Source organism: Lygodium microphyllum, chromosome 3 (genome assembly GCF_053477565.2).
Source record: "Lygodium microphyllum isolate KBCC chromosome 3, Lygodium_microphyllum_v1.1.10, whole genome shotgun sequence".
Lineage (NCBI taxonomy): Eukaryota > Viridiplantae > Streptophyta > Polypodiopsida > Schizaeales > Lygodiaceae > Lygodium > Lygodium microphyllum.
The window spans coordinates 131,053,820-131,066,271 of NC_141137.1; positions in this window are offsets into that span (position 1 = coordinate 131,053,820).

Here is a 12,452-nt window from a genome sequence, read left to right on the forward strand (position 1 = left end):
ATGGGGCTTTAGTATCCAAATCCATTGTTTACCTATGTAGTACCCTTGAGCACGTAGCAACGCTTTGGATATCCATCATGGCATTGTGTTGGCTCTCCATCGATATGTTTGTATGTAAGGCTTGGGCTTCTTTTGTGGACTTCGATGATATTTGTAAGTCCAAAGCCTATCCTTGGATTGTCTCCTGACCTTCTTGTTTCAAGCATGGCCTTGCTCACTGGTTCTCTTTGTTCAACATGCACTTGTATCAACTCTTTCAACAAGTCCTTGCTCTTGTTACTAGGCTTGCCTGGTATGTCGCAGAACATTCCTTGTCTTTCCCTCGAGGCTTAATGAGGTCACCCTTGCTTTATAAAGGTTATAACTATCCTCACACCTAGTATTGTCAAGTGTATCCTCTGTGCTATATAATCAGCCTCACACTTCATCGCCCTTTTGAAGGTTCTTCCTAAGAGGGTTTCCTTTCCACAAATTGCACTATTTGGAGGAACATGGAATCGGATAGGCAAGCTTTCCGTTTCAATAGTTACAAGGATTTTGTAGTTTCCTATAAGTGCTTGTGGATGTCCCCCATAAGGACTAAGAGTTGCATTAGTCGGTGTGAGCTCTAGTTGGCCTAGTAGGGTTCATGCTTCAAAGGTTAAGATATGAAAATCAGCTCCTTCATCGATGAGAGTATCGATACTATGCTCTCTTTTTGCAGTGAGTTTGACACTAAGGTAAGTAGGAGGTATCATGTCTTCATCTTTTGGGTCTTGGCTTATAAATTCAAGCCTTCTGATGCATGCCCTTGAGTCCCCAACTGCACAATCAGATGTGGATTCTCCACTAATGTCTTGGGTCACTTGTGCAGTGCCGCTCAAGGTACATATATCATCAAGACTATCATGTCTAGTCATCTCCGTAGTTGAAGCTTGATGTTGTTGCATTCCGCCTTGACTAGATGCAGTCGAATGCAACACATACGTGTTTTTGCGGTGTGGCCTTATTACCCTTGTTGGCTAGATTTTCCCATTGAGGTCCTAGGGTCTTTGTTTGTCTTTGTTCGGGTATGGGCTTTTGGTTGTTGTTTTGTAAGTGAGAATCTATGCTTGTGTAGAGCCATTACTACACTAGGATCTAATTTGGAGGACCTATCACGGCGCACTTTTTCTCTCCAGCCTACTTGGAGGAGGTATGGAGGGAGCCCCCTCTGCGGGGGTCCGGGTGGGAGCAATCCCCCCGGCCCGCAAGGCCACTACTCTAAACACCATGCGTGATTTGAAGGTTCGTTTGTAGCCAAGTTTTGAACTACTTGCTCTAGATTTCAGCCCGGTGATATATCTATGATGTGCTTTCGGCTCTATACGATCTCTGGATTGGTTTCAAGGGTTAGATGTGCCAAATTTGTATTCTATTCACGTGTCCAATTTTGACAATTTTCTGTCTGATTCTCAGAGGTTCGATTCTCAGGAGTCCGATATCAGAATTGGACGTCCGATTCTGGGTTGGTCTGATCGACCAATCAGACGGTTGGAGTCCAAGTGGTCTGATTTTGGTGGTCCAATTATGGGTTGGTTTGATATTTAAGTGTCCGATTTTCGTGCATCCAATTCTGGGGATCGAATGTCCGATTGGATAGGTGTCCCAATTTGGAGTGTCCGATTCTAGATTGTTTGATTTTCGTGCATCTGATTCTGGGAATCGGGAGTTTGACTATGGGATGTCTGATTTTCGAAAGCGGATAGGGTATGTCTGATCGGACAAGATGGGTCGAGTCCATCTGATTCTGGGAATCGGACCGATTCTGGGAATCAGACTCTGGTAACAGTATCCCATTCCTACAGACGAGTTTCAAGAATGACAAAAATTAACTCGATTCTAATAATTTTGGTTATGAGGGGTCACACAAACTTCCAAAATGTAAGAATAGACCCTAATGAAGGATTGTGTATACTTGGAATAGCAAATAAACTCCAAAATACAAATTGGCAAACAAATCAAACCCTCTTGCCCTATTATGATAGCAAAAACCCTAATGCATATTTTTCTCTCTTTTTTCCTATCCTAATGCATCCGAATCACAAAGAAAACACCTACACTACTCCAACTTGCTTTTCCAAATCCAAAAAACCGAAAACCTACTTGCTAAGGAGATCGAATACCTCTTCAAACTCCCTCGCTTCCTACCTATCTACTTCAAGTACCAGTTTGGGAAAAACCCTACTTCAATGCTTGATTTCGAAGCATGCAAGCACTTAAGGCTTGAATCCGGGTCCTAGCAACAAAACCAAAATGTAGAGGCAAGCTCAAGCTCAACCACCAAGACCCACGGACTGCTTATTGTTTCAATCGTTCCAAGCCAAGCACTAATGGCTACCTCTCACATAGCCAATACACTATCTCTCTCTACAAGTGTAGTGAGCTTACCTCCATGCCCGATCAAGTTGCCTCCTCTCCCGAGCACTTCGGTAGCTCCACGATCCAAGTGCAAGCTTCAAGTGAGCTCCATCCTCAAGCTCCACGCTCCAAGCTCCATTGTTGTGAACAATACAAGAGACGAGAAGAGAAGATAAGACGAGAGGAGAAGATGGAGAGCTTCTCCACCATGGTCCCTCACCCTCACACACACACTCCCTCACACTCTCTCACTCCCTCTCTCAAGCACAAGCTCAAGCAAATAAGAAGAAGAAGAAGAAGAGGAGGAGAGCTACTTTTAGCCACACACAAGAATGAGCTTCCCATTCACTTTTCAACTTGATATAAAAAACCCTAAATCTCTTTTGGGCGATCATCCCCTTATCCCCTTTTTTACATGGCCAGCCATGGCCTAGGCCCTTTTACCCATTGTCCTCCTATCTTCCTAGCTTCCTTTCTACTACCCATGTACCTTTACAATTTGCACGGGTGAGAGCCCGGCGCTCTTAAAATAAATCATGGTGTACCTTGTGCTCTTTTACAAAAGTATTGACTTGCACTTTTTCTTATGTGCCTTTCTCCTTGATTTAGGACTTTTCTACACTTCTTGTGTTTCCATATTTTTCTTGGCGCACCTTCATCTTCCGTTTCACTTTTGCCTTGGCCTTGTTTTTTGCTTTAGATTTTTCAGATTGTCTACCTTGTTCATCTGAGGGTTAACAAGTATGCTCTCTCTCACAGTGAGAGTGACCTCTAGGCTATTTAAATAGCCTCTAGATGTCTAGGGTGAGGGTTTTCCCCTACCCTCCAATCCATTCACACCCATCTACCCTTATCCACCCTTGCACACATAGGGTTCACATGCCATGCCTATCTCTCAACAGAATGTGTGTATGCATATCTCTCTCCTATCTATAGGGCATGGTGGATGTGTGAATGTATGCGTGTTATGAATATTGAATAGATTCGTATATTGTGAAATGTGTGTATTACATGTTAATATTATTGTGTATATTAATGTGTGTTATGTGTTAATATTATTGCGTATATTATGAATCTTAAGTGTTAATATGTACATTAATGTTACTAGTATTGTGTATTAAGATGCATGAATATTGTAGGTTAATAAAGATATAATGTTTTGTGTTAATATATATGTATTAGTATTATTATGTGTGATAATACGTATGTTAATATTGTGAATTTAATGTGTGATCTGTGTTAATATTATATTACGTTAATTAAAGAATGTTTTTATTTATTAGTGTGTCATTATACTCTCTAATATGATTTTTTTAATAATGTTTTTTTCATGTAATTTACACACTTTTGGCATCTTCATCTACCCTATTTTTCAAGGTACACACACTCTCATTTTTTTACATATGACACTTTTTCACTTTTTTTCTATACATTTATAGTATTAACACAATATTGATTGAATTAATGAAAATTGTCTTAATGTTGTGGGTGTTTGCTAGTATTATGTAATAATGAATGTGAATGTTTTTTATTTCTTTCCTTTTGTATACTACTTTTTGAGGTGCATTTTTCCGGATGCCTCTCTCTCTCTATAGCATAATTCTCATTCTCCCATGTAGTTTTCACACATTTGGTTTCATAATCAACATTACTTTTCCATGTGCATGTGTGTGTGTGTGTGTGTGTGTGTGTGTGTGTGTGTGTGTGTGTGTGTGTGTGTGTGTGTGTGTGTGTGTGTGTGTGTGTGTGTGTGTGTGTGTGTGTGTGTGTGTGTGTGTGTGTGTGTGTGTGTGTGTGTGTGTGTGTGTGTGTGTGTGTGTGTGTGTGTGTGTGTGAAGGTTCAATTTAAAACATTTTTATTTCTTAAATGTTTTACTTTTTCTTTTGTATAAAGAATTGAAAGGTTTATTTTAATGCATGAGAATATAGTATTTATTAAGACTTAAATGCTTTAATGTCTTCGTGCTTGAGAAATACTTTTAAAATTAGAATGCTCTCTCTCTCTCTCTCTCTCTCTCTCTCTCTCTCTCTCTCTCTCTCTCTCTCTCTCTTAAAGTTACAAAGATTTAATTTAAGAAAACTTTATTTCTTGCATATTTTACTTTTTCTTTTGTTTTTAAGAACCAAAAGGTCTATTTCAATGCATGAGAATATAGTGTTTCGTAAAGCTTAAATGCTTTAATGTGCTCATGCTTGAAATTTTTTTAAAAAAATTATAATGTCTTAACACACACACACACACACAATGCGCTTTAATGTATGTGTGTACAATAATGCATGTTGGAGTACATTAATATTTTCATGTTTTGATAGTGTATATTCTACGTGTATATGTATATCTTTTATACGTTTATGTCAATGCATTTAATGATGCATCATTGTTTGATTATTGGTGAATAAATGTATATTAATACTTTGATCATATTTATTTTCCTCTCTCTCTCTCTCTCTCTCTCTCTCTCTCTCTCTCTCTCTCCGTGTCATGATTCTTGGTTTTATGATTGTGTGTATATTAATGCATGCTTAAATGTTTTGATGATGCATATTAAAGGTGTGTATATGTGAATTTTATATGTTTAGAGAAGTGTGTATTAACATCTACTCTTGGTTTTATGTTCGTGTGTATATTAATGCATGCTTAAATGTTTTGAGCATGTACATTTTTATGTATTTTGGGAAGCACGTTTATTGATATAAACACTTGGTTTTATGTATGTAAATACATTAATCAATACTTAAATGTTTTGATTATGTGCATCAAAGTTGTGTACTATATATTTTATATGTTTTATGTATGCATATATTAATGTGTACTCTTGGTTTTATGTGTGTGTATATTAATGGATGTGTAACTGTTTTTTATTATGTGTGTATTAAGGCTATGTGAATATTCATTTTATATGTTTATGTTGTGTGTATATTAATGCATGCTTAAATGTTGTGATTATGCATCAAAACATATAAGCATGTGTGTGTATACATTTCATGTATGCTTATGTTTATGTGTGCTACATTAATAATTCACCTCTCTCATGATTATTGAGTGCGTATATATTAATGCATGCGAAAGAATGTCAATGTGGTTTTATGAATGATTTGATGATGCTTATTATTAAAGGTGTGCATATATACATTTATATGGTTAGAAATATGTATATATTAAGATATACTCTTGGTTTTACATTTGTGTATATATTAATGCATGCTTCACGGGATGAGCACAGCAAGACCTTGACTTGCAAGAACCACAGGTACCCCACCTATATTCCTTTCCATTGCCCTTGGTTGATTATAAAGTCGAGTTGGGATTATGATGGCCACATGGTCATAGAATATCTTTTCTCATAAATCATAGGTTTAATATCCACACCACTTTTTGCATGGAAATAAAGGTTGTTCATAAAGTTGAAGCATAAAGAGTATGCATAAAATTGCATTGTAAACTAACAACTCATATTGCTAAGTGGTACAGAAATTGGTCATGGTATAGAGAATTTTAGTGATCTAGAGGAAGGTAGAATAGATATCACTTGATACAATAACGTAAGTATTAAGCATGATAACTTGTTAAATTATGTAAAGAAAAGTTTGTGATATAAAGAAAAAGGTTGAAAAACGCGTTACTTCATTATGTGATTGGCATGTATCACCTTGAAATTTCACTTTAATGCAATGATAAGTTATTATAGATTGCATCTTCATTATAAAGCACTTTAAAAAAAGGGATTGCATCTTCATTTGCAAAGCATTAAACAAGGGATGTGTTTTGGATTGTTGAATTTGTCTTTAAAGAAAAGACTAGTTATTTTGTGAAAGAGAAGAGTCTTGCTATCCAAGATAAGTAGTTGATTTTTATGGAGTATTCAAAGAAGCTCTTAGATTGACATTATGGAAAAGAAATGTTTTCCTAGCTATTAATCATAGGCTAAAAGTTTGTGATGTAAAGAAAAAGACTGAAAAATACATTCTCCATTATGTGATTGGTATGTATCACCTTGAAATCGCACCTTAATGGAAGGATAAGTTGTTATAGATTGCATCTTCATGACAAAGCACTTAAAGAAAAGGGATTGCATTTTCATTTGCAAAGCATCAAACAAGGGATGTGTTTTGGGCTATTGAATTTGTCTTTAAAGAAAAGACTAGTTATTTTTCAAAAGAGATAGTCTTGCTATCCGAGATAAGTGGCCATTTTTTATGGAGTATTGAAACTAGTTGTCAAATTGACATTATGGAAAAAATGTTTTCCTAAATATTAATCATAGGCTGATTACTTGGCTGTGTACTTGCACAAAAGTTCTTATGCCCTCATGGGTAGATTGTTTTTTTTTTAAATTATGCACTAAACCTTTCCCAAGGTTAGAGGGGGGAGCCCTTCACCAAGGCGTTGTTTGATCATGCTGGAGGTAACGACGACCCCAATTGCTAGAGGTCTCTCCATAGGAAGGATATTAAGGCTAGGAGGTGACAAGGGTGCTAGGGTGCTCTGGGCATAAATCCCTTGGGTCTCTCAAGGACCAACCTAACCCCTACATGACCCATGATATACTTCCTAGAAGGCCTTGATGTTAGATAAGGGTAGATTGGTGGATTGTATGCCTGAGATTGGGCACGAGTCTTGGATTAAGGGACAGAATGCCAAGTTGATATTGTACCTTGGAGAAGGTATATTATTTTGCAATTGCTTTCAAAGGATTGTTTGATATTGTCTTTATGTCTATGATATAATTTACATGAAGGAACTAATGTTTAATGGCCAATTAAGGAAGCTACCTTTGCATGTTAAACCTAAATGTGTTAGGATAATTAGATAACTAAAACAAAACCTTGAGGAAAGTAGGAGGGCAAGATCCTGGACAGATCCATCCTATGGATGGGTGGTCTCGGTAAGCCAAGAGTTTTCCTTTGAGGCAATCTAATTAGAAAAGGACCGAATGTGTGACTGCCTAGTGTGTTGTCTTAGACCCCGATCAATACCATTTTAGGAGAATAGAGTCGAGACTATATCCTACGGGTAGAGGGATCAATGTGTATTGCTCCCCCTCATTTGTCACTCACTATGAACCAAGTGCGGCACTAATCTGCTTTAGGTTGAGTTGATTTGTGAATATAGTGGTTCAAGGAATTGACACTAAAGTTAAGTTGTTATGTGATCTTAGTGCCAAATTAGGAACCAGGATTCAAGTCAATCCTTATGGGTATGCATTGAGCTCTATCTCCTGCCCAGATTCTTTCCCCCCTTTTGTCACTTGTGCTTAGATATTGCTCGGTTCCTTTGATCACCTTAGAGTGCTTCCAAAACTTCAGCACTAGCAATAGGAGTAGCAACAAGGGTGGCCACATTAGCGTGATTTTGCGCTTGTTTGCTGCCCCATCCTCCACTGACACTCCTCCTAGATCTGAGCAATCATTGGAGAATTTTTTGACATCTCTAGCATGATTTTGGGCATCAATTGAAATCTTGGGATCAGCCATTGATTCACAATTTGTGACAATTTGTTGTCATACAGTTCATGAAATCACTTCATTCATTATATATGGAGGTCACTTATGCTTCCTTGGATGTCTATTTGATGTCGTATCATCTGGGATGTTATGCTAAATGTATTGGAATGCTTTGGAACTAATTTGAGTACTCTTTTACTTAATTTCATGGAGGTCTTTTACTCTTGTAGTGAGCAGGGCTGAATGCTATTTTATCACTGAAAGCATATGCCCAATGCTCCTAGGTACTTATTATGTATGCTTGGATCTTGGATGTATGGATGCCTTCCACATGATGTTTTGAGCTTTGTTTGCTCATCTAGCATTCTATTTTCACTCTAGTGTGAGCCACTTCTTGAAGTTCAAATATTATATTGAGATTTTGGTTATGCAATCGAATGAGCTTGAGGGTCTTACAATGAGATCGTGGGACTTGGTGACATGTACATACTCTTGTCATGCTTTATGTACATAGTTGATGCTTAGTGGGCTGATCTGTCATTATTTTTGGGCTAGCACCTATCTCTGTCACAATGTTGTTAGTGATGTATGCATCTTGCTTGGTTATGTACTAAGCTTTCATTACATTGTTGAGTCAATTGTAAATCTAGTTGGTCTCTTATTACGTGTGAGACCCACTCTATGCATGATAGTTATGCCTATGGGATGTATCTCAATCTAACATGCTAATTATTTGACAATTCTTGGTACCAGTCACATGTTCACTCATCACTAGTTGAAGCTATTCCATGGCAATTGCAGTTTATCTTATATTAGTGATTGCCCCTCTTTTGCATTGATTTCTTTTACTGATGTATTTCATCTTTAGCTTGCTGTAATTATAGTTTATTGCATTGTTTATGTGAGCAGTCACCTTCATTTGATAGCTCTTTGCATTGAGTATTGTGAAAAATTCATTAGTTGGTCAGTATCCCTTGTTTTTAGCTTGACTTGGCAGTGGCTTTAGGGTTATTTGCAATAATTACAGTAGCCTGTTTTGATAGTTTGTGCACTTGTTTGCCTTCATTATGGTTGATGGGTTGACTGATAGTGCTATCTTTAATATTATGGCTAGTGGCTCGACTAATAGTGCTATCTTTAATCTTGACAAGATGTATGGCACCAACTATAGCTATTGGAAGGTCCAAACCTAGTAAGTTTTAGTGTTAAAAATGCAAGTTAGGCCCTTGAAACATAAGGGCATCAAGCCCAAACTTATTAATGTAGACAATTGGGTAGCATTAGATGAGCTATGTAAGTCCACGATTATATTATCCCTCTCTAATAGTAGGTACTCTATAATGTTGTCTCTAATGGGAAATTTGCATGGGAATTATGGGAAAAGTTTTTCAATATCAATGATAAGCAAAGCCTTGCTTCTTAGATGTATTAGGTAAAGCAACTCATGGACCTTTGCATGCAGGAGGACTATCTATGTCAGCCTAGTTAAATGAGTTTCATTCCATTATTAGTCATTTGTCTTTGTAGGGGATTGAATTTAAGGGCACTCTTCTTTCCTTGTTTCTCTTAGTTACATTGCATGAATCATGGGATACCTTTTGCACTGCTATGTGTGCCAACATATCTATTGATGAGTTATAGTTGTAAAATGTAGAGGATACACTCTTTCTTGACTAAAGAGGTTAAGAAGAAGATTGTTGATGCTTCTTCCTATACCTCTCATGCTTTGATAGTTAGAGGCAATAATGGTAGGTCCAGCAGTAATGATTTCCATGGCAGAAACTCTCAATTTTCTCGCTCTCAATCACATGGATAGTCTTGTATTAAATCATGTGGCCATAAGTCCTCATTGACTTGTCATTAATGTGGAAAAGTAGGGCATATTTGGTAGCAGTGCCATAAGATGCGCGAGGACAAAGAAAAGGGAAAGGGTTTAGTACATGGCAAAATGATTGTCGTAGCAACTATATTCAATGCAATGTACAACCTGTGAATGCTTGACTCCCTGTAGTTTCAGGATTAGACTCCATGCAGTTTCAAGATCAAACTTCCTGCACTTTCAAAATTAGACTACCTATAGTTTCAGGGATTACATTAAGTAGAAAAAAAATTATTCATGCCAAAACTCATGATAGCTAGTCACCAATTGTGTTGCATTAAAAATCATGTTGAAGATTGTATTTATATTCACCTTAGCAAAATTTATGGATTTTATTACACTAAAGCCTTGAGTTGACCATACTGCCAAACTTAATCTGCAAAGTATGGACCATGTGTTTCAAGTATATGCTGCACAAGAAGAGAGATTAGAAACACAAAATAATTCGAAATGATGATACTTTTTTGTAATGGTGACAATACTGACCATGTAGTGTGTTATACTATTTGTAGTCCATGCCTCCACCATGGAGTTATGAAATTTAGCAACTGTCTCTTTAAATGTATTGGCATCATCATCCCTAAACCTCAACTTTTGTAAGAGCTCTACTAATCTATCTAGGTGTTTCCACACTTCTGCCTTTGCAATCCTCGTTCATCCCCCATTGCTCCAATCCCAAACAGTAAGATGCAACTTTTCCATGCTTCATACTTCTCTGGTTGTTTTACAAGTATATTGCCTTCCTCATCTTGAGGTGAAGATATAAACTTCCTATTCTTGGGTCCACCAAAGCATGGTTTACAAGGGATATTTCCACTCTTTCCCGATTTTTTCTCATCCTTTTTTATTTCTACTTGGCCCCCGTGCAATCCAACTTCAGAGAGGACTCATTCTACCTTCTTGCATGTAGCATCAACTTTTGACACAGGCTGCATCTTGTATGCAAAGCATATATATTCATATACTAGTTCTCAATTATTCTGACCAAACAATGCAATGTGCAAAAGTGAACCTTTGTTAGTGGTATTTCCAAAATAGGGTGTCAGTTTGGATCCATTAGAACTAGCATTCCATTTCTCATGCCTTTTTTATCATGTGTTGGAGCACCTTGTTGTCCTGCCTTGGCAAGCCATTCTTTCTTTCCATCTTTCCCTTTCTTCCTAGTTTTCATGCAGTATATGCACGGAAATTTTGCATTCGTTGCATTTGATAAACCAAACATACACTTCAATGTTTTTAAATCACATGCAAGATGCCATTCAACTTGATAGTCCCTCGATGTGTAAAATTGCTCCATTATTTTGCAGTTGAATAACACTGGGTATATTAGTGAGGCTAAAAAAAACTTCAAGTACTTTGTGGTCCTCCTTTGGTACTTCAAATGCTACAATCAACCATATTTCATTCTCTAATTGTACACTGAAGTATAAAGGATGGTTTTCATCGATGTTGGGATCCAATGCTTGATTTATAAGTGTTATACTCACACGTTCAAGTTTTTGTCCCTTAATAATCTCTCTCTCATCAAGTTTGAGGACAAACTTAAGCTTGCCTCTACATTCTTCCATAGACATATTGTAGAACTTGACCATAGCAATCTGAACCCTACATATATCCAATACAAAGTTGTTGGATGCATTCAATAAAAATGCAACTTCTTTGGAACCATACTTCAATATGTGTGTATTTTCGAGATGCATTGGCTCACCAATTAGTTCTAAAACTTTCTCATTTAGTTGTTTTTGAGCCTTCTTCACGTGAAATGGTTTTGGTAGAGGCATTACTCGCTTAGTTTTGAAGACTTGCTTAAGTCTTGTATCCAATTGTTGATCGAGCATACTATATGACTCAGAACTAATGCCCACCTTGTCATATAATCCCTAAGCATCTATAGCAGTAAACAAGTTGCTCACATCCCTAAGATGTTCACTTGCGACACCATCTACAATGTCCCTAAATTTATGATTTTCCAATGTATTTATTACTATATCCTTGCTTAGGACTTTGGTACTAGTATCATTCTCTGCATGAGGGAACATATTTCTCATTGTAGCAGATTGAGCATATATCCGTCTATGATATGGTCCACTACCTTTGGTTAATTGGTGAATTGTTTTAACTAATTGGATGCACCGACGTGCTTCTTTAGTTTTTAAAGTGGGCCCAATCTCCAAAATTTTTGTGAGCCTCCTCTTTATGTTCCAATTCTCCTTCTCCAAGTCCATAACTTTAGACTGTAACTCCATAATTTGCACGTGTGTAGCTTGCATAGCATCTTCAATGACAAACATTGCTTGTTGTAGGCGCTGGTTCTCCCTATCCTTCTCAACCAATAATCTATCATTTTCCATCAAAGACTGCATATTTCCTTATAATCTTGTATGCATATTTATCAAGGCTTTATGCACCCCTGCTAATCCTTGTGTGACAAGTCTGCATGTGTATCCATACAATCCTTCATTGCCTTAACAAACGAACTTTACAAATGATGTAAGCCCTTCAAATTGTGGTGGCCTTTGAGTGACTGGATTGGGTGGATAAATGCACCCATCAACCCAAAGGTCCACTTTTTTTTTTCCTACATTTCTTTCTTGTTGCATCCTGTATCTTATTGCATCATCCCTTTCTACAATTCTTTTGAATATTGGTGCATATTCATCCTCCAATTGAAAGTGAATATCTCTCTTTCTCTTGGTACATCTTGCACATGCATCCTGTAAAGAAAAATATATGCCAATTTTAACATTAC